Here is a 22,487-nt window from a genome sequence, read left to right as displayed (position 1 = left end):
GGTCTGTGTACCCAAAGTAAATTGGCATGTTTTTTTGTTTTTCTAAATGTTTTAGCGAACAGTAAGAAGTTGCAACAGTCCGCGCTTGTTAACAGTATTTTCTTCATGTCTGTATCTGGTAGGTTATTGCAAGTGGAGCCTAAGATTGATAGCGTCTTAATACTATAGTACCTTATGTGTAGAAGCATAGGATAACACAACTTTGGAGATGTGTACGAAAGCCTTTTATCTAGCACATAAGGATTGTCTTTTGTGTGCATTGTGTATGACGTATGTGTCTGTGTGTGCAGATTTTATTGTTATTACATGCGTTTCTTAGTTTAATCTCTGTCAAGAAAAAATTAGAACTGTACCATTTTCTTAAGTTCGTTCACTAGTTCTTTACAATGTTGATGTTCGTCAGTTACGCTCACAATAGCAGCTTCCACGCTTTTGTACTTTGCTTATTATTGAATGATTAAACAGTCCTTGAAATATTTAACGGCTTGAAGCATTTTTATTAAGCGGCAACTAGTCTTACTTTAAAGGGACTGACAACTGGCCAGGATGTGTTGGGAGACGTTGATGGAAATGAAATGCCCATGATTTATGGTGATAGAATCCAGCCCGCTGTTCGCGATTTAAGTAGGAAATATAATTTTAAATTGGCAAAGAAAGTCAGAAAATCCAGTAAGTGGCGAGGCCTGGCGGTGAAATCTTGATACTTTGAAATATAGTCAAGAGATTACTGTACGTAAGTGGGCAGTTATTAAGTACTGTATAATTATTGCTTAATATTGTTGTTAGTATATTATTAGATACGCGCTTTATTCTGTGCTATTAAGATAGAAAATCCACGCTCAATAGTGGCGCTTGCGTCGTCCCACATACATGGCGGTACACATGCTGTTGTATGCGCTCAACTATAGAAGGAGTTTTAAAGTACCCAGAGGTTTACGGTCTCCCTGTGATAAAAGATGCCATCGACGAGTTGTGCCGTAAATGGGTGTATTTTTTACCTTCGTGTCGGCCTCTCTGTCTCACTGTACCGACGTGTCGGCCTCTGTCGCTCCGCCGACTATGGGCAGATTGTCAGCGTCTGTACAGTGAGGCAGAGGCGCCGACACGAAGGAAAAAACGCTGTCGCCGACAGTCGGCAGACCGAAATCGGTATCGGGTCGGCCTAGTGTTAGAGAGAATTTACCAATCGGCATTCTGCAGGCGTGCCGGCTTGTGGCAGGGACGGTGGTCTATCGTGCAAGTTGGATTGGTTGCTTCCGCTGTCGCTTGCTTCCATCGAAGCATAACGTTCGGGTGCTACTTGGTAAAGCTCAAAATTCTGAGCATGAACGCGAGGTAAAATCCTTTGTTCCAGGTCGCTCAGGTCTTCGAGAAACGACATCGGAAATCAGAAGCGCGCTTAGCTACAGCAACGCGAACCGCGTATCACGTGCAAATACGTTTCGTTTTCGAAGAAATTGGTTTTGTTTTGGCTAGTCAAATACCAAAGCAGTTGGACAGGAAACCGCAATAACACGTAGCTATTCTCGCAAAAGTGCTTTAACACTACGGAAAACATGAATCACAGGAACGTCAACTTGATAAACAAAATAATACTCTGTCACACCTATGGCCGCACTTGTCGTCTGCCTCGCACTAGTGCCGGTCTATAATCGCTATAGCGCTCACCTATCACAGTTTTCAGCATGTTTCCAGTGAACGACTTCATCCTCACTGTATATTGAGAACTTGTGATATGTTCCACAGCATTTGCCGCGTTACTACTTCATGATTAGACGCTTTGGCCAGTAAGCTTTCCATTGCAGTAAAAAAAAAGTGGGTACCATGAAAATAAGTTGTTAGTCCTTTCATTTTAATGTTATCTATATTGGCAACTAATACTATTTAATGCCGTAAGCTGGCCATAAAAGAACACAACTTGACAAACCGCCGAGTGGGAGAAAGAGCCCAAGAAAGTTGTCCCTTTAAAATTCAGATTGTAACGCACAACATCCACGATGACACAACTTGCAGCCCTCCGTGCCTCTTTTACAGCGGGGCTGTAATGTGGTAGGTTCTGGCGGTTTGTGTGCTTAGGCTAACAGGATGGCGGCAACCCCAGAGGTAAAAGAGCTAAAGCAAGAAGTAAAAGCGCATTGCCGGGTATGCCCCAGCTGCGTTTAAGCGCGAAAAGTGTCAAAACGTACTCTGATAAAAAACATTGTGCTAAAAAACGTAAGACCGGAACCGACACTGTTTAAATGGATTGCGGTTTCACGTCACGGGCTCTACAGGCAAATAACGTGACCTGATCTCAGACTCCTTCCACTTGTGCAATGGGTAGTCCGCGTGCTGTAATGTCTGCGGAAGAACAGCGCGCCTACGAAGAACACCTTCGTGAACAGAAGCGGGAATGTGCGCGGTGAAGGCAGGCGGCACGTAATACGGACGAAGATCGTGCCGCATACGCCAAACGTATGTGCCTTTGGTTGGATCACCTCTACCGACTCCACTCCCATCGTAATTGTGCGTGATGTCAACATACATGTGTCTCGGCCAGATGTAAAGTGGTTCGGCAGTCAATGTCAGACAAACATCAGTGTGCCCACGACACGTCATCGGTCCCGTGCAGACCTCACATTGGCTAAGAGCCTTTCCGGTGTCGCCACAGAGCCACTGGCTGTATATTATAGCGATCATAAAGCGATAGTTACCGTGTTGATCAGAAATAAATAAAAAGAAAAGCAAATACAAGAAGAAAAAAGAAACTGAGCGTGTAATTTAAGAATAGAACAAAAGAAAGTGGACAAAAAAAACTAAATTCATTGTGGCATGTGTCTTTCATTTTCAATCGACACATTTATTATTAACATATCTATCACCGTTTATACAGCTCCGCTGGTCAGCTATCCTCATGGAGTGCAACGGCTCTGAATTTTTTAAGCAACGTCACAGTTGCGCCAACACAGCAGTTAATATAACAAACACAAAAACTGCCCTTAAGACCCCATAATCTACTTTAGTCTCCCACAATAAACTTGCTGTTGAAGCATGTCCTTAAAAACCAAGCATGATTTCATGTTTCAGTTGCTTCCATGTCATGGCACCATTTTCAATAAAGACTATGTAGCAAGGCTTATTATTAAAGACGCCAGACTCTTCCAATTCATTTTTCGATGGAGGACAAGGTAAGGAAACATTTCTTGCTCGCTCACGCAATGACAGGCCTTTCTGAATATCATGCAATTACCGATCTACCACCTGTCTCTATCTGTATTCTTTGAGCAGTATATTGCAATCGTTTGGCTGCTGTAAAGAAGCTAATGGCTTGGGGATAATGAAAATTCAAGCAGAAACTCCACCGGAGTTCTCTATGTATGGGTAAGCGTTGCTACATTTGCTCATCTCCACGCAGCCAGGTGTCATAATCAATCTTATCAACATTGATCTAAACTGTATAAACACTGAGCAGCTCTTATCGGTTGTTTTCAACCCTATCAGATGAAATACGACCCTTATAACCCCTTATCGGTTGTTACCAATCTTATCGGACTTGATCCGACGCCTAGCAACACTTACATGCGGTTATCAACGTTATCACAATTGATCCGATCCTTATAAACCATTATCTGTTCTCATCAAACTTATGGGACATGATTCCACCTTTATCAACTATTATCGTTCCGTATAAACCTTATCGGACTTTCTTTCCAACCGTTATCAACCCTTATCGGTTCTCATCAACCTCATCAGAATTGCTTCGATCATTGTAAGCCCTTATCGCGCTTTAGAACTTGTCCCATCCGCGTCATCCTTATCCACGTCATCCTTATCATCCTTATCAACTTATTGGCTACTTATCTGTCAGTGTTGCTGACGCGAAGCGCATGAGCTTCGGAGATGGGTGGCATTTCGGCCGTTGAAGCAACGGCCGAACGGAAGGCGCATCCCGCGACCACCGATACGGATAGGGGATGTAAAATGTTTGCAATAAATTTTCGCAAAGTTGGAATATTCATGGGTGCTATGCAGGGACCCTATAACGTAAAACTACTCCAATCTGTTTTTATTTTAATCTCTTGAGGTCAAATTTAGGTAACCATCGGCGCAACTATTGGGCGGTATCCCGCAACGTTGCTCAAAAAGATCAATCAAGCGCGCTTCTCGTTTGTAGGACGTCCCTTTCTTTTGCTTTCAAAACGAATAGCATTCCCTACATTGAGCAGTTTTTCTTATCTAACTGGCTGAGATGAGGCGAGCAGCACGCTTAAGTGCAGATAGGTGAAATGGGGCTGAGCTAGCAAAGTGAAAGTAGATAACCGGATGAGGAGGGTGGTGTCGGCGTCTGCGATTGATCCGCTACCGCTAGCGCTGGCTGGTCGAAAATCGCGGCTGCGTGCTACGGAAGTCTAAAACGGATCCTCACCAAGGAAGAGTTGACAGAGTGGTTTCGCATGCATGCCGAAATGTCTGAATAACGTTATACTGCGAAGCAATGGTTTTATTACACGCAAATAAATCCGCGCTCCCCGGCAGCTCCGAGTAGTCAGTGCCACAGCGATTGGCGGATAGCCATCTTCTATTACTTTCTGAACGGGGCAGTCTCCAGATTTTCGGAAAATATGTCTGTTCTGTTCCGCACATTAATGCGCCTTCAACGCGTACACGTAACTTTAACGCGGTGAGTGTTGGCGGTCTTTGACGTCGCGTGGCAGACAGGCGAAGTGGGCGCAGCGCCAATACATTTGACCAATAGTATAACTGGTCAAAAGACGCCTTTATCGCTGATGACGAAAAAGCCGTCGAGTGAGTGAGTGAAAACTTTATTCTAAATGTATACAGTGATTTGGGTGGAGTGGGGCCATAAGCACCCTAGCCTAGGTGACGGCCTGGAGTCCTTAGACGCGGGCGGCTTGCTCGGTATGCCGGACGGCCCACAGTTGATCAGCGAGGTCGTGGCTGAGCTGGGCCGCCTCCCAATGCGCTCCTCGGTTCGAGAGTGCCATGTCTAACTCGTTGGTCGGGGATTCCTGGTGCACGCAACAAAAGCCGCCGAATCAGGAATTATTATTAATATTTCGCTTGGTCTATATTCATGCATAATCAGTTTACAGGTACCATATAAGATTGGGCGTCTACGCGGGTTTTGTGACGTCGAGTGACAGACAGGCGCAGGGGAGATGGGTCGAAAGTGTTTTGACCAATAGCGGAGGGCTTATTACAGAATTGGAATAGAGAAGTTTTGAAATGGCTTTACGTTGTAGCGGCCCAGGATACGCCGAGTTTGTCGAAGCTCGGTATGTTCACGAGCTCTGGCGACACCCCAAGAACTAACGGTACAAAAACAGTTTGTCTCTCGACACTCCTCCAGTTTCATTGCTTTTTGAGTATAGAGACACCATGGGTGGCTATCCTCCCTTAGGTGTTACCTTATGGGTGGTCAGTAAACTGTAGCTCACGTGACCATACCGTCGGGGCATGGTCGGTGCGTTCTTTCCCATATTTGTCATTCCACCGAGTGCATTACATGCAGAAGCAAGTTATAAAACAAATGCATTTAGCACAATAATATTAGTTACCCTGACGTGGTTTATAAGCGCTTTAATGTTTACAACATGTACACTGAATATGTTATACACGAAAATGTAATTTTAATACGTTACATGTTACACCGTGAGGCAACGCTCCCACTCCTCTTTCCTGTAGATTGGACTCGTTCACTACGGGCTTGGCGCGGCTCGCTACGAGCACAGATTGGTGTGCGCCAATCTGTGCCAATATACGAGTTTGACACGAGTTCGCCTGTCAAGCACGCTCCGCTCGAGGCATGTAACTCTTGTGCGCGCACCCACCACGGCTGGGCCCCTGGCCACTGTTCACCGTATGAACTCCCTCGTGTGTGCAACCCTCTGGAATGTATCCTCTTTTTAGCTTTCGCGTCACAGTCGCCATTCACAGTAGAAAGTGAAATTTAATCATTCGTTCAATATCTCAGCACAATGCGTTGGCGTGCTAGTTTATCATTATATCCGTTTCATTAATATTTATTATATCATAGTATATCATATATTATGATATCATATATCATAGCATTATATCACATCCATTTGTCATTAGGTATTTATAGAATTGAAAACGAAAAACACACGCTTTCTGAAAAAAAGTGTTTATTTTATTTGTTTCAATTTAAAGTTTTCGACTGAGGGAAAATATAGGTGCAAGAATGCGGCGCATGTGCCCTGTTCCCATTCGATGTAGGATAGAACGATAATGCCCGAAAGAGGAGGCACGTCCTTGACGAAACGGTGAAAAGCGTGGCAAGCGGCTCATGGCAAGCGTGCAGATAAATAGCCGCACGGTCACGGTATTGCTAAATTTCGATAATACATTGACAACAATACCCAGCGCTGGGGCATTTCGTTGCGCCGCCGTCTGTGCTTGAAACGCGGAAGCCGTGTGCCGCGCTGGGCGCGCTCATGTTTTCATACGCGGCTTTTCCTCGACATATATATATATATTTTTTGCCTGATGTTTTTGCTCGTTCACTGACTGCCATCGAGCAGCCTCGGGTAAAACTTGTGTGAACGAGGAACTTGACGCATCCTGCGTAGCACCCCTGATGTCTACAACCCTCCAAGTTGGTTCTACATACGGTCTTAGAGGTTGCTATTATTCCACCATCACGAAATATTTCAACAGATCCTTTAAGGAGCTGTTCGCCTTTGGAATTCGTTTTGTACAGCCAGTACAACCCATTGATATGGTTGAGATATACAATATGCACCTTCAGGAAGCGTGGGTGTTCGTTTCAAGCAGGTGGTACACGTCCGTCGGCAGTGCAGAACGCCTAGATGCTTGCAGTGCCACCGATTTGCTCACTCGGCGGACGCCTGAGTGTCGACCTACGGCAATAAGCTTCGTTCTGGGCCATATAGTGCAGAAGAGCCACGAGTGGACTTTCTCATGGATGTTACAGAGGTAACCAGCGCCATCGGAGAAGGTACAGACGGCATCAGGGAGGAAGTACAGGAGTCTCCAGAGCCAATGTCTCCAGCCGAAGTAACGCTAACGAAGCTACAGACTATGATAACTGGGTTTGCACACATGGACTACTAGGAAGGCTCAAAGTCCCCTGATTACCATAAGGAAGAAGAGGCGATAGATGGCAGTCAGAAGAACCCTTCCAAAAGCTCGGCTTGAATTTGACTTTTCCTGTAATTGTTTCCTGTAGAGCTACCGCACTGGGTTGCAGCCACAGAAACATTTGTGAAGCCCTCTGCATGTTTCTGCGTGAGACAAAAACAATTGCATATGAGAATTTGGAATATTTATTTTGCTCAAGCAATTTTCTAGTTTAATATTTAGATAATTGATTATTCATATCTGTAACAGTACGCACTTTAAATCCCATTTGCAAGATACTTATTTAATTTCACCTTAATTTATTAAAAAAAACTGAGAAGAGCTTTTTCACCGCCCGATTCATGGCCGATTCCCCATAATGGTTTGCGCCATTTAAATAGGGAAAAAGAACAAGAAGTCAGGCAAGGAAGCGAAGCAACAGGGAGTACAGCACATGCATCCGAGAAAGCGCCTTCTAGTGCTCAACAAGATCTGTCCCCTTGTGATGCTGTGCCGAGGCGGTATTATCAGCGTATTCAGGAGAGTGCCACAAAGTACAAAAGGGGAAAGACCACATTTTCACCTGTGGCCAAGGGCGATAAAAAACACAACCTTTAAGTGAACAAAAATCGCTACCGCCTTCACCATCACCTTACGTGTAGCGACACCCAACGTGTGTGGATTGTGGAATAGAAGACTTCAGCAGCAGTTACTCGACGTGTTTAGCAGGATTACATTAATTTTTGTGCAGTGAAAAAACCAAGATTTCGTCTGCTAGCGATTCCAACCTTGCGCTACAAACTTTTCTACCAGATGGCGAGGTACACGTTAGCCAAGCACGTGGTGCTTCACGGGATGCTTTTTGTTAGTTGGAAAGCAGTTAAATCACTCTTCATTGTCGCCACGCATTGATAGGGAAGGCCACTTTATATGTTGTCACCACTCTCTTTGTTCCCGTAGATGGCTGTTTATTTGCGTCTGTGCTCCCTTAAAAGTGAATAACAGGAAGGATTTCTTCCTCTCTTTGGCTCCGTTTCTAGACACTGAAAGAGATTTGGTAGTGTTCGGAGAATTCAACTGTGTTTGTGATCCTAGCGATCACTGATACCTAACGAATCGCTACGACGCAAGTGCTGCTTTGTTTCAGCAATTAACGGATGACCCCGATCTAATAGACGTGGGAGCGTACACGCCTTCCTGAGTGGGAGTTACACACTTTCAAGGTGTCGCTCATGCTCGACTCAATCGATTATACGTTTCGACGAATCTTTGGTCTCACATTCACAACTACTCCACGAAGCCTGTATTTTTCACAGGCCACTCTTTACTAGCTGTTTCATACAGCCGCCGAACGCTCCGTAGGTTTTCTTCGAACTGGGAATTGTGGAAGCTTAACACAGACGTTTTACGAGAGGAAGATTTTGTAAACATAGCGAAATAATTATTGTTAGAGATAAAAAAAAAGTCGATAGCTTCCACTGTTTGCTCAATCGGAAATGTTAAAAGGAGAGTAAAACATGAGGTGTGTACTATTTCATGCGAGCTGTCTCAAAGAAAAAAAATCCTGAAGAACATTACCTTTATGATTTGCATCACAAGCTGCACACTTTCGAAATGCCGAAGCGAGAGTTCTATAGCAATGAGTTAAACGCAGTTCGAGCACAAATACAGAAATATGAGACGGAAGTGTAGAGGAGCAGTGGTGCGTTTACGCCCAACTCGTTTCATAGATGAGGAGCCCACAAAAAGGGCTCTCAGTGATGAAAAGCGATACGCGCTTCCAAAGCAAATATTACAGATTGAATCTGGTGGCTCAGTATAGACAACAACGTCGAAAATAATAGCTACATTTGAAGATCATTATAAAAGTCTTTTCGCTGCAGTTAAGCTTCAGAATGGTTACGAAGAGAAAGCTGATCAATTTATTTCCCCTATGCAACACTCACAAGAGGATGATCGAGTCAGAATTGAAGGGTCAATAGCTCGCGAAGAAAGTAACTTTCCAATTGAAGCTGCAGAAAAACAAAACGTCTGGCCCTGATGGCATTAGTGCTGAATGGTATATACAATTTCAGGAATTCCTGTGTCCTTTTTCTTGAACAGCTTTTCAAGGAGGCTCATAAACATGGTGAGCTCGCTCCGTTTGTCTATCAGGGCTACACAACTTTAATCCCAAAGAGCACTGATAATGAAGCAATAAAGTGAGTAAACGGATATAGGCCAATTTCATTATGTAACAACCATTATAAAATATTTGCAAAAGTACTTGCGGATAGTTTGCAGACAGATGTAGCTAAATTAGTAGCTCACCGTCAAACATGAGGAATTCGAGGACGGTCTATACAGACATTCATACGCCCGTTCAGTCCTTGAATACATAGAGTTATTAGCACGGATCAAGTAGTTTAGCGTTGATAGAACGCCGCTAAATATATCACTTGTACATAAGCTTTTCCCTGAATCTATGTATCGAAAGCCGTATCTTCTCTATTTAGCCAAGATGTCCTTTGCTGTGTCCACAGAACGTGTAAAACAACAGCAGCGAAAGCATTTTCCTTTAAGCTGCACGCTCCCAACCTGATTCCCAACGAAAGGAATGTACGTACCCCAGGACGCAAATTGTAGACTTTGCTACCAACCTGAGACAATATAACATTGCTTTATTCTTTGTCGTAACACATTTTCTTCTTGGGACATTTTACAAAGAACTATCAAATCAGCACACACGCAGCCCATCTCCTCTCCACTCCTCCTCCGCTTCCCGCCTCTTGGTTGCACTGAGCCTTCCTCCTACACTTTCCTCCTCACTCTTCGCTATCGCCTTTATTTCACCTCCCACTGCACTCTGCGTTCTCGTTCATTCTTAGCCGCGCTCGTTCGCTCGATTACGCCGACGCCGCCTGCACTCGCCGAAGGCACGCGCTATTGAGAGCGGCACTCTAAAAGAACTTTCTCTCAAATCTTAACAGTATCCGGTTCCATCCTTTCAAAACGCAATCAGTAATGCACCTTGGGATTTGTTTATGCTATTAGGACTCTGTTATCGCGGAGAATCCGCACGATTGACAGACAAACGACAGACATGGCCTGTCTTTTGAGAAGAACCATCTGAAGTGCGTAGTGTGGTTGGGACCTTTGATTCCGTTCCTGTCTGGATTTCGAATCTGGACAGATGTGTTTGCTCGCCCGATTTTCGTACTTTCATTGGCCTGCGCAGCGTGTGCACATTTATTTTTCCTCTGTGTCTAAATATAATGCGACTGATTTTATTTACACACTACTCATAATTCAATTTAATAAAGGCAAAAGCTGTGGCTGGTTAGCCTAATGATCAAGACACTTGGCTTCGGAGCGTGGGGTAATAGGTTCGAAGGTTACCACAGCCAACATTCTTTCTTTCGAATTTCTTTTGTTGATACATTAATTTGCTCATAGTGGATTCGTCTTACGTGTCAGACCGACGGAGGGATGGGTTTCGTTGCCGGGTCGGCATAGCAATGCTTACATATTTCAAAATTCTGAGCCTCAGCATGACCGTTCCTGCGTCGCTTCCGTTAGGAGCTTGTACGGTCTGGTACAGCCGTCGCAATGTTTACATGTATGTATATGAATGCTATCACCCTTGACTGACCCCACTTACCTTCGTATAAATTAATTGCATTTTGTTTTTATATTTAACGCATTTCAATTTACTTTACCAAGATGTATTTAAGCAGTCTGAAAGTGAAATAACGCGGAGTTTTCCAAAATATCGGTTTTCTTAATGTCTGTGATGCATTTTCTGCAAACCAACCGACTTGGCCGATCTCCACTGTTCTGCGTCTACCGCATCAACTCAAAACAATTCAGGTCCGATCATTTCGTTTGGGCGAATGAAAGAGCAACAGCAAGAAGGGCAGCAGCAACAACAACTACGGTGAAAACTATACACATGAGATTCACAACTGAAAGAAGAAAAACAAGATAAGTAAGCTTACAGCGTATTTATAAAGAAAGGTTAATTTCATTAAGTTATTTCTCAACACTGGAAGGTTACATAAATAAGTGGGTAGCGTGAAAACAAAACAAAATACATTATAATAGCTTAGCAAGGTTATAATAAATTGTTAGCAAGGGCGTTCTTGAATTCTTTGGTAGCGGAGATCGAAACGATGAAAGCGGCAAGGTTGTTTCGGTAGGCGCTTTTTTGTGGGAAAGAAAGAATTGAAATGCAGGTTAGTGCGGCAACATGGGCAAATTAACGCTCAACTGATGATTGTTTCTTGAAGAAATGTAAAATAGGGGTAACAAATGAGTCGCCTAAAACAGAAATATACTTATACATTTTATGACAGGAACGAAGACGCAAGATCTTTAGACAAAGTGATAGGCTAGGCAAATCAAGGTTGGATTCAATTAATGTGACACTTGCTGTGAGCGAGTAGTTAGACAAAATAAATGTGCTGCACGGTTGCTAATGACTCCTGTTCTGAGATTAAGCAAACTGACACGCGAAGAAGAACAATTTTATAGACTGGAAAACTTGGGTCACTAAGTGCGTGGCATTGGGTGTGTGCCGCACCTCAAAGAACGTCTTTTACGCCAACTATGATGGCTGTTTAATGCAACTGTGGACGTGCACCTCTTCAATGAACATATTTGACGCCAACTTGGATCCCAAGGTAAGTTCCAATGGATGTGTGCCGCTTATCAATGACAAAACATTTTGAAATGTCACCGGAGCTGGGCAGCGTTGAACTCACGTCATATGCAATTAGACAATTTTGACTGAATATGTATCTGCGCACGCACCACGAGCGGACTTTGCCGTGGCGCCACTAAATGGCGCAGCGTGTTCAATGTGGCAACGATTAGTGCACATCACCATGGATGTACATAGAAAATATAACCTGGGCGGCGATCATAAACGCATAACCTTAAAGCTAGGGGAGATTGCGATGCAAGATAGAAACCAATAGCAACAGAATGCTTAAAAATTACGCAGTAGCGTCTACTTTGACGTTTCTTACAATTCTGCAGTGTCCAGGTAACCACAGAAAAATGTTTATTTGACGTTCGCTCGTCGCACTTGTGTGTATTGCGTGCATTTCATAGACTAGTTGAGTGCACTGATTTGAGCTCGTTTTGGTGATCTCAAGAGATGAGCGCCAGTGTGTGAAAATTACTCTTTTCTTGCTGCAAAAAAGTCCGCTTGTGGTGCGTGCGTATATATATATATATATATATATATATATATATACATATATATATATATATATATATATATATATATATATATATATATATATATATATATATATATATATATATATATATATATATATATATATATATGCCCATGTTGGAAGCCATCCGCATGACTGTCAGCTCTGTTGCAGAAGGCGACGTCTTATGTCAGAGCTTCTGTTTGACGAGTAGCCCAGTAGATGGTACTCATATGCCTATGGCTAATGTACCATGGTTCACAGAGCCGTCTGTTTAAATTTGCATGCTATAGCTGTAGTGCTTTATCATGTCTTCTATTGTAAAGAACAGGAGAACAGGAGTAAGCGTTGTGGGCATTTTGCAACTCCTGGGACTGTTGTTGATACGTCCGACGGAGAGAAGTGGCACGCAGAAAGTTCTTCTTGAGCAAGGTCCTGAACGATTTTCCTCGAGGTGAACCATTACCTGAGCAAACAGGATCCCTGCCAAAGAATGTTCGTAGCATGAGCTTACTAGCGAAAACAATATTTTGGAGATGTTGCGTCTCAATAGTGGGGGCTGGTCGACATAGAACTACATAAAACGTTCCCATTGGAGATTTGCATTTCGAGAGTTCCAGACATGTTCCTAGGGATGCAGCTTGCATACACTTGATATGCTTCTGGTTAGATTGAGACAGTGGCCGCCGTGCTGGAAGACTGTGGCACGGCCCTCTGTTGCAAAGAGCGGTAGGACGCACAAGGCCGAACAGCCCCGCGTGTTGCCTGTCGGCATACGCAGAATGTCCAGGAGAGATGGAGGCTTACTTTCAAACGAACACGTGGGATCTCATACATGCACAGACTGAATTTTAGTCCCAAGAACGTATTGTCTAGCGCGTAGGGTACCATGCAATGGACTTCAGACAGATATACGCATTGACTGCGCTTTCCAAACACATCATTAGAAGAGAGTTATCGGAAGTCGCAAGGTTGAGAAAGCGCTGATTTGCTCTGAATTAAAGCTCTGACCTCTTCGGTTATCAATCTAGAGTAAGAAATATGACAGCCCTGTGAGAAATCTCACAGCCGTCAGCGGCCTTCCTATAAATTTGTTTTTTTTCTTCGCGTTTAAGGGCCGCCCTAGTCACACTGGAAGCGCGGAAACATTATTGTTGCACAGTGAGCATATGGCATTGCGTACCGCATATTTTCCTACGCTAATTCCTGCTGGTATTATCGTCAAAGCGACATGAATTCATGCTTCGTTCATGGATATATTTATAAACAATCTTGCTACTGATGCTATGAGTGCACTCATTGTGCTGGGTTCGAGCTCCGCACTCGAAATATTCGTATCTCCTCGTAAGATTGAGACAATGAGTTTCTGAGTTTTGTGGATGCTACTTCTAACTCGTAATGGACGTCTAAGCAGGGTTATCAATTCGCCGCCATACACAAAGAACTTGCTTAACACCGCATTGCACCTATCGTTAAGAAATACCTTGTACTGCAGTAGAATTGTACAGAACAGTCACAGCTCTTCCTACTCTAGTGAAAGGAGGTCGATTAATTGTTGCATTTTTGAGATTTTAAAGGAATGCGAACGCATACTAATATAAATTCTGGAGTATTTTACGTGCCGAAAGCATGCTATTATTTTCGAGGCGCGCCGTAGTTGAGGACTGAATTTTTTTTGACGAACCGGGGTTCTTTAACGCACACCTAAATGTACGCACACGAGCGTTCCTTCATTTCGCCTTCGCCGAAATGCGGCCGCCGTGGCCGAGGATCGAACCCGTGACCTCGAGCTCAGCAGCGCAACACAATAGCCACCGCGGCGAGTTTTAGAACGCGTATTCTGAGACGCTTCGCATTTTCTCTTAGATATAAGAAATTACGACAGAATAGAAAAGGATCGGTAATGTCAGCAGCACCGCTTCGCGACAACGCACTATAGCGAAAAGAAACAAAAGTACCACAGCATTTTTTGCATCGTGGCCAGATGTCGATGCGCAGATAAATTGGCTTATGAAGGGTTCAAAGTGTCAAGTATGAGTGTGCACCTGGACGTAGGGGCTGATATCAAAGCTGACGGAGGTAGCATCAAGAGGATAGCGTGGCTAATCAACGCTCTCGCCATGCTAGCTGCCCCTTTATCTGTGGGCCAGTCCTTGTGGCAAGGCACGCTGAATAATATAAGTTTTATTCATACGCACTAGTGGATTAATTGTACATGAAAGGAGTGGACCACTACTTTTGGTGAGAGATGACCACAATGACAATAGTACCCATAGCAATGGCAACTGAAAACATTGGTGAATAAAATTTTCATCGTGCTGAAAAAATCACCAGGAATTCTCGTAAATGAACAGGACACCAGTAATTATAAGGTACAGGAAGATCGCTTGTCCTTTCTACTTGAGGGTTTATCCTGTCCTCTTCTTTCCTTGTGTACGAATTATTTTTACTGGTTTCTAGCTGATTTAAAGTATGAGCCAAATCGCCCCACAAGACACCCTGCTGAACCGTCAGAAATTCTACGGCAAGTATAAGGGCCAGTCAAGTCAGAAATCCAATCTATAAGGGCCAGTCAAGCGCAGGATAGAAATGAATATAATACAGCGCGGAAAAGCGCAGACTGATCGCTGGAAGCAAAGAAATAGGAATTGGCGGACCGTGCACGCCAAAAAAAAAAAAAGCGCAACCTCACTTTATTTAAACATTCATTAGACACAACATGAAATTTGTGAAGGCGTAGGCACAGCAACACTGGAATGCTGGAAGATCAGTGCAAGAGACATGCACGCTTCATTTCGTTTACTACCCTTCTCAATATTCTAAGATATGTAGACTTAGTTGATGTGTTTAATGATCTGCGCGGATGTGAGAACAGGCGTATACGCAGAGAGCCATCTGTGCAGCACCGCTGTAAATGCTGGAGCGGAGTGCCTCATGGTAATATGCAAGAAGAAAGGAGGTCAAGTGAGGGGCCTGATTTTTTTAGTCATATCAGAAGAAGCCAAAAAACACAGACACCAAGGACAACATAGGGGAGATTCCTTGCGCTTAGTAAATGAAGAAAAGAAACGATAAATTAGTGGAAATTAAAGTGGATGAAAAACCAACTTGCCGCAGGTGGGGAACGATCCCACAACCTTCGCATTTCGCGTGCGATGCTCTACCAATTGAGATACCGCGGCGCCGTTTCCCCACCCACTTTCTTGGGTATGTATGTTTCCTAGAAGAACCCTGGGAGTGTTAGCCAGCGCCTCCTCTCACAGACCTTGGCGGCAGACGTGGAACATTCTTTCTGCCGGAGGCGTCACGAGAACGTGATTAACGAATGAATAAGTTAACATGAACGTGATCATTTATTATGCACAAGTAATTTCCCCTATGTTGTCCTGGGTGTCAGTGTTTATTGGTTTCTTATGTCATGGTAATATGAGTATCATGGGGTCAAGGTTAGTGCATCCAAGTATAGTATTTGGCTTCTGTACCACTGTCATATTCGTCTTCGTTCAGTACAGATCATATTCTCTGCAAATCGAGAAAGGCTGCAAGTCACCTTTGTGAGCTTCATTTCGATCCGGCTATATTAAACCATGCTTCCTAATTCTATCATTAATTGTTGAAAAGGTTAGTGTGCACCAGAGTAAATCGGATTGAAAACTGGTCGTAATACAACGGTATTAGTGCATCTCACTCAACATGGAGATGGTTGTACAGTTTCCAATTATTACGTAAGGCGGCTCCCTGATGTTTTGCCTGATGCGCTATCGCTGTAATGATACAATTTTAATGGCGCAACGATAGCGGTTAAGTAGGCAAAGAGCGTGAAATTCCCCTGGCAAAATGCAGCAGTTCCATCCCAACTCAGGCTTGCTTGGTGATTGATGCTTTTGTTTCGGAACATTAAAAGGAAGAGATGACCTCTCAAATTTCAGTTTGGCAGTGCAGAGGGTGGACTCCCTAACCAACGAAGGCGTTGTTTTGGTGCGCTGTAACTTCATCGGGACAAAAGTGCCTTGTGCTTGTTGAGACCAATGGCCGTAGATCGATTTGCGAAAATATTGAAAGTAGATCGCTGGCGAACCACTTACAGTAACTTAACGCATTCTGTCGACAGCCATAGTTTAGATGAGTTGAAAGCGCTGTCTCACATATCTTTTCTGGACTAAAAAGACACAAACTCTACCTGTCCATGCTCTCCTGTGATTTTTTGTCGCCTTTTGTTTTGGTTTTGTGTACTGAGCTTGTATCACCTAGTATTCCGGTTCCCTCACCCCTGCCTGCATGCTGCTCTTTCTTTGTTTTCGTTTTGGTTGTTGTGTACTGAGCTTTTGTTATGTTGTATCCCTAGTACCACTCCTGCCTACGACTTTAAGAATAGGCCGGAAGTATATAATAAATAATTAAATAAATAAGTAAACACACAAACAAACAAATAAATAAATAAATAAATAAATAAATAAATAAATATCGACGATAACTTTGAGTGGCATCACGTGGAATGTTACAGCAAACGTCTCACAGTCTGAGGTAGTCATAGGTGCTTTATTCTTTTATTTAGTTAGCACAAGCTATAAATAAGCTTTAGCTAACATCATAAATGAAAGTGCTCATCATGCGTAACTATTATCGAGACAGAGAGAGAAGAAAAGGATAAATGAAACGCAGGGAGTCTAACCAAGATGGAGCTCGGCTGGCTATCAAGTTCCCCGATATTGCGATTTATGTAAATTAAGATCCTGGCAACATATTTAGTTATTTGGCTTGAAAACGCAAAGCGATTCCTCGCGGCTATATAGAAGGGAGTTCTGTGCCGCCTCCATGATAAAGATTTTACTGTTCAATTAGGATCTACAATTTCTTGTTTCACGATTCAGATTGCATAAAGATTTGATAAAATAAAATCACGATGAGTTGTATCTATCACTAATATATCACTTCTAGATCTAATCGACCAAGTGTAGGTCTTGTTCTTTCCCATGAGCGAGAACTGCTCGAAATTAACCAGTGAAATTCACCACAACCTTGTATGTGGCGGCGTGGGCCTTTCGCGTGACCGGTAAGAACCACAATTCATGAGAGAGCTTCACTGCTATGTTTCTTATGTTTCACTTTAGATATGAGCGAAGGCAGCAAAATGGTACGGGAGCAAAAATAGTTGTCGGCACAGATAGAAAAGTCAGACAGCCCTTTCTAACGTAACGCAACCAGTAAACGACGCAAAATGCATATCATACAGCTGTTGGTTTTGAAAACTTTATCATTGGCCTATACCTAGAGATGTTTCCAACTGTTAAAACAATTGGCGTCAAATTGCCATTAAATATTGAACATTTATCTAAAGCCGATATTATCAGGTCAATTTTACATGCAGTTAAAGAGCGTAATGTCCATTATAACAGCTTCAGAACTGTAGACGGTGGAATATCTTTTCCATCATAGGGGTAAAGTGCACTCAAGGAAGTCCTTGCTTTGTGATCTCTTTGTTGTCCCTGCATCATGTTCACCGGGGTCCAGTCCGGAGTGCCAGCATCTTCCTGTCGCTGGATCAAAGTCGTCTCCACGAGACTCCATAACGATCATCGAACTTGCACGACGATAGGAGATGGCTCGTCGTTAATTACAATCACTGGAAGAGAAAATAACGGTGCCATGGTCTCATAGGTGACTCATATAGAACTTGGGAAGGGAGGCTATTCTCCCTTTCCTTGAGGAAAGGAAAAAATATAAAAATGATTCCTCCTTTTTATTGGCCGTCTGAACCGCAGCCTAATATATAAAGGCAACTTGTGCAGCAAGTGTGGCCAACGAGGAAAATGGCACGCTTGCGTTTAAAAACTGAATGCCGACGTGAAATAGCCACTCACTATGTATGCTATGTTTGTTTGATACCTGCGGAACACATTCGTACACTTCCGCCTGCAACGACACGCACGAAATTAGAAGTGGCCTGTGTTTTGCAACACATACAAAGAGCTTATGAATGTGAGAATGATGCTTTGTCACACTCTAGTACGCAAATAGCGTTTAATGGTACGCTAAATGTAGTTCTATCAATATCAAAACCTTCTTTTTTTTCTTCCTGGGTTGCCACACTGCATAATGTTGGAATGAAACAATATATAAGCATCATGCATAGACAAGTGCATGAAGAGCCGCAATACCAAATTATAAACTGTGTTGTCGGTGAGTCATTCTTATTAACCTTCAGGTTCGTTACTTTGCAACTTCCCACCCCTACGTAGACTTTCGCGGACGGCCTCTGTCCCAGGTCACGTACAGAGTAGATGATGGTCATTTACTGCAGACACAGGAACGATGCACTTGTGACACTGGACATTATCTTCATATGGTTGACCCCAGGTACAAGCAATAGATGTTGTAAAGGCTGCTCCGGCCTTCGAAGTCTTCCTTCCTCCTTTCTCCGAGTAAGTTGGACAATATGTGTGACGGCTACTTGTCAGAAGGTACTTGTGAGAAACAGTGTGCTTTTTTTATTTGAACATCTGTTAAAGAAAGCTCACAAACTTGCGCTCATCACGATGCAATGATGGAAAAATATAGGGCAAAAAATTAGAAAGAAAGCAAGGACAAAGGAAAGAGCGCAAGGTTCTCAACGTCTGCAGACCAATCCGCCTGGCGATGCATCTTACCCGAATCACGTCCCGGTATACAGAATAATTATCGGCTCAGGCGGATAACATTTACAAGGAAAAGCAAAGCACTCTATCCATTAATAAAATATTTCACCATAGTGAACTTCTTAGCCATAAACTTCATGGCACAAATTTATAATAGAAAGTTGAAGAGGCTTGTCATAAAACCTAGTTCTGTGTTTAGAGACTGAAAAGAAAACAACAAAAAACGTACATAATTATCGTCAACTTGTTCGTTTAATTTACCTGATTACACACGCAACAAGCGAAGTGCGGCTAGCGGTGAAAGACCCCATGTGATGCAACAGGGTGGCGTAAAATGAACCTCGGCTATACGGCGTGGTAAGGCGGTCCAGCTCACTCATGCTGCTCATGGGACTTTGCATTACAGCGGCATGTGTGCACAGTGCAATTCAGCCTCAGATTGTGGGAAGAAGCGGAACGCGACAGCAGTTTCATTTTACGTCAGCTTTCTACGTCACAGAGGGGTTCGATGGGGCCACCTGTGTTCTTTTCGAATTTAAAAGATAAACACTTGCCGGAAATTGCATGATAATGAAGGTAATTATTGCACTTAGATTAGTTCGTTGCAAACCATGTCCGCTTGGGCAGGCTGTAATTTAGGCTGTAATAAAGCAGGCTGTAATAATTTTAGACGTCTATTAGAAATTTCTTTAATGCAAAAACATAACACACTGCGTACCTATAAAAATCACCTTCTTCTCGACAAAGGACAGCTCGTGTGCTGCCACTTTCGCGTAACTCTGCGAGAAGGACAAGCGAAAAGCGATTGCTGAAATGGGTAGCTAAATACCTTTCGGTGGCTCTTTTTTGATAACAATTGTGGATGCAGAGCCTGATGATGGGACTATTACATTCGTTGAATCCGATGATCCCGTTTGAACAATTATTGTTTCACCTGGTATACAAAGAGTCAGAATACAGAGGCGCCAATTAGCGGAAAGTTAAATAATGCTTCTAAACTGGCGATTGAACAAAGAGCAGTAATGTAGACTTTTCCCTCAAACACGAGTGACAGCAAGGCATTCAGAATATTTTGCATTCTTGAGGCAGCGAATCGTAACGCCTGTGAGTTACGAAATGTCGCCTACTCAAGGGGCTTTAGCTGCTCCAAGGGCGCTGTAGTGGTCTGCCTCGGCCTGTCCAGCCCCCCCCCCCCCCCCCCACACCTACACACGCACGCACCCACGGAAACGGGCTACATTTTAGACTGCACATACCCATGGAAACGGGCTACATTTTTAGACTGCACATATGCATGGAAACGGGCTACATTTTTAGACTGCGCATATGCATGGAAACGGGATACATTTTTAGACCCACGGAAACGGGCCAGATATTCAGACTGTACATATCCACAAACACGGGCCACATTTTTAGGCCGCACATACCCACAGAAACGGGCCACATCTTTAAGCTGCACATACCCACGGGAACGGGCAACATTTTCAGGCTTTACATACCCACGGGAACGGGCCACATTTTTAGACTGTACATGCCCACAGAAACGGGCCACATTTTTAGACTGTACATATCCACGGAAACCAGCCACATTTTTAGACTGTACATACCCACGCAAACGGGCCACATTTCCAGACTGTACATATCCATGGAAACGCGCCATATATTTAGACCCACGGAAACGGGCACATTTCCAGACTGTACATATCCGTGGAAACGGGCCACATTTTTAGACCCACGGAAACGGGCCAGATATTTAGACTGCACATATACATGGAAAGGGTCCACATATTTAGACTGCATATACCTACGGAAACGGGCCACATTTTTAAGCTGCACATACCCACGAGAATGGGCCACATTTTGAATGAATGAATGAATGAATGAATGTTTATTTCATCTTGAATACACTTACAAGAAAGGTGCAGGGGCAAAAGGCGCACAGCGCCTGACAGGGGCCCGTGTGCCCCCAATATACGCTTTTATTATACATTGTTTAGTGGTAGTTCATTGGCAGTGAGCGGACACACATAACGTTACATATTTTAACACATTGTACATGAGTTTACACAAACTGAGAACAGAATTGACAAAATTATTGGGTTACAGTTTGTTTACTGATATAGACGGTGAAATAATAAAAAATGTTCCCCTTGTCTCCCCTCTTCCCCTTTCCTCTCCCGGTTCACATGCAATAACGTACAGGTTATACAGGTAAATTACCATAGTACACTAAAGTGCAGCATATAACTATGAACATGTACGTATCCACGTAAAACAGAAAAACAGGAAAAAAGCGGGTTATAATATATTTATGTTGCAACAATCACTCTCTCAAACACTGTTTTAGTAGCAATTCCTTCACATGGTTTTTGAAGGCATTTCTAGTCATACTGAAATCAATGTTATCTTCTAGCTTATTTAGGATTGTTAGTACTTGGTACCTGGTTGTTTGTTTACCATACTTGGTCCTTGTGTTTAGGGTCCGTTTTCTTTTTAGTCTCATATCGTAAGGAGCTTCATTAATGTTTTCGTGTATATATAGTGAATTTTTATATATATATACTGCAGTAGTTTAAAATCGTAAACGTCGTTAGCTTTAAGCATTCCGTATTTAAAAAATAATGGTAATGAGCTTAGTTCATGACATGGTTGCTGCTAGTTTTCATAAATGCGCAATATTTTCTTTTGTAGAATAATGAGCCTGTTGTAGTTAGCTTTTGTTGTGGTACCCCATACCAATATGCCGTACGATAATCTGGAGTAGAACAGTGAAGTATATAAGTTTTGTTTCAGCCAAATAGGTATTAAGTGTGCAATTTTATACAAGCATCCAACAGATTGGGAGAGTTCGGTAGCTAAATTATTGATGTGTACATTCCATGAAAGGTGCTCTTGGAACCAAACACCAAGAAACTTTTCCTCCTTAACCCTGGTTATCTGTTGCCCTTCAAAAGTTAAAACTATTTCTCTACTTAGTGGTTTGTTAAGTGCACGAAATATTATGTACTTTGTTTTCGCTGTGTTAAGCTGCAGCCTATTTTTCCGGAGCCAGGCCGCGAGGGACGCAAGGTAAGTATTGGCCCTTCTTTCTAAATCTGTTAAATCTGTGGAATTAAAAAAGATATTAGTGTCATAGGCATACATAATAAGCTCAGGAGAGTTGGGTATAGTTACGATGTCATTAATGTAAACAAGAAATAAAAACGGTCTTAATATTGACCCCTGTGGAACTCCTTGTGTTAACTTTAGCTGTGATGATGTGGTGTCTTTCATTTGTACGATTTGATAGCGGTCACTTAAGTAGTTTTTAACGAGCTCTAGTACAACTCCCCGCACACGATATCTAGACAGTTTGTGCAGTAGGATATCGTATTTTATTGAGTCAAATGCTTTTTTTAAGTCGAGAAATAAACGAAGTGTTAACTTTTTACTGCCAATGTTTGTAAGTATGCTATCTTTAATAAAGCACAACGCTTCTTCAGTTGATCTATTTTTTTGAAATCCATATTGGCTACTATACAAGATTTTGTGTTTGTCAAAAAAAGAA

At 42.9% G+C, this 22,487-nt stretch overlaps 1 long non-coding RNA gene across 2 annotated transcripts in view; it reads right to left on the bottom strand.

The window, feature by feature from the left end:
- Positions 1 to 16,823: 16,823 nt before the first annotated feature.
- The window catches only part of LOC126525184 (uncharacterized), a 15,824-nt gene continuing 10,160 nt past the window's right edge, over positions 16,824 to 22,487 (bottom strand). For both annotated transcript variants that reach the window (XR_007598147.3, XR_008611103.2), the window contains 2 exons: positions 19,770 to 19,874; positions 16,824 to 17,928 (listed from right to left, as the gene is read on the bottom strand). This is a non-coding gene — a long non-coding RNA (uncharacterized lncRNA). The remainder of the gene's footprint in view (positions 17,929 to 19,769; positions 19,875 to 22,487) is intronic.

Source organism: Dermacentor andersoni, chromosome 3 (genome assembly GCF_023375885.2).
Source record: "Dermacentor andersoni chromosome 3, qqDerAnde1_hic_scaffold, whole genome shotgun sequence".
Taxonomy (NCBI): Eukaryota; Metazoa; Arthropoda; class Arachnida; order Ixodida; family Ixodidae; genus Dermacentor; species Dermacentor andersoni.
Note: the sequence above shows the minus strand (reverse complement) of the source record. Positions and strands in the feature narration are given on the sequence as shown.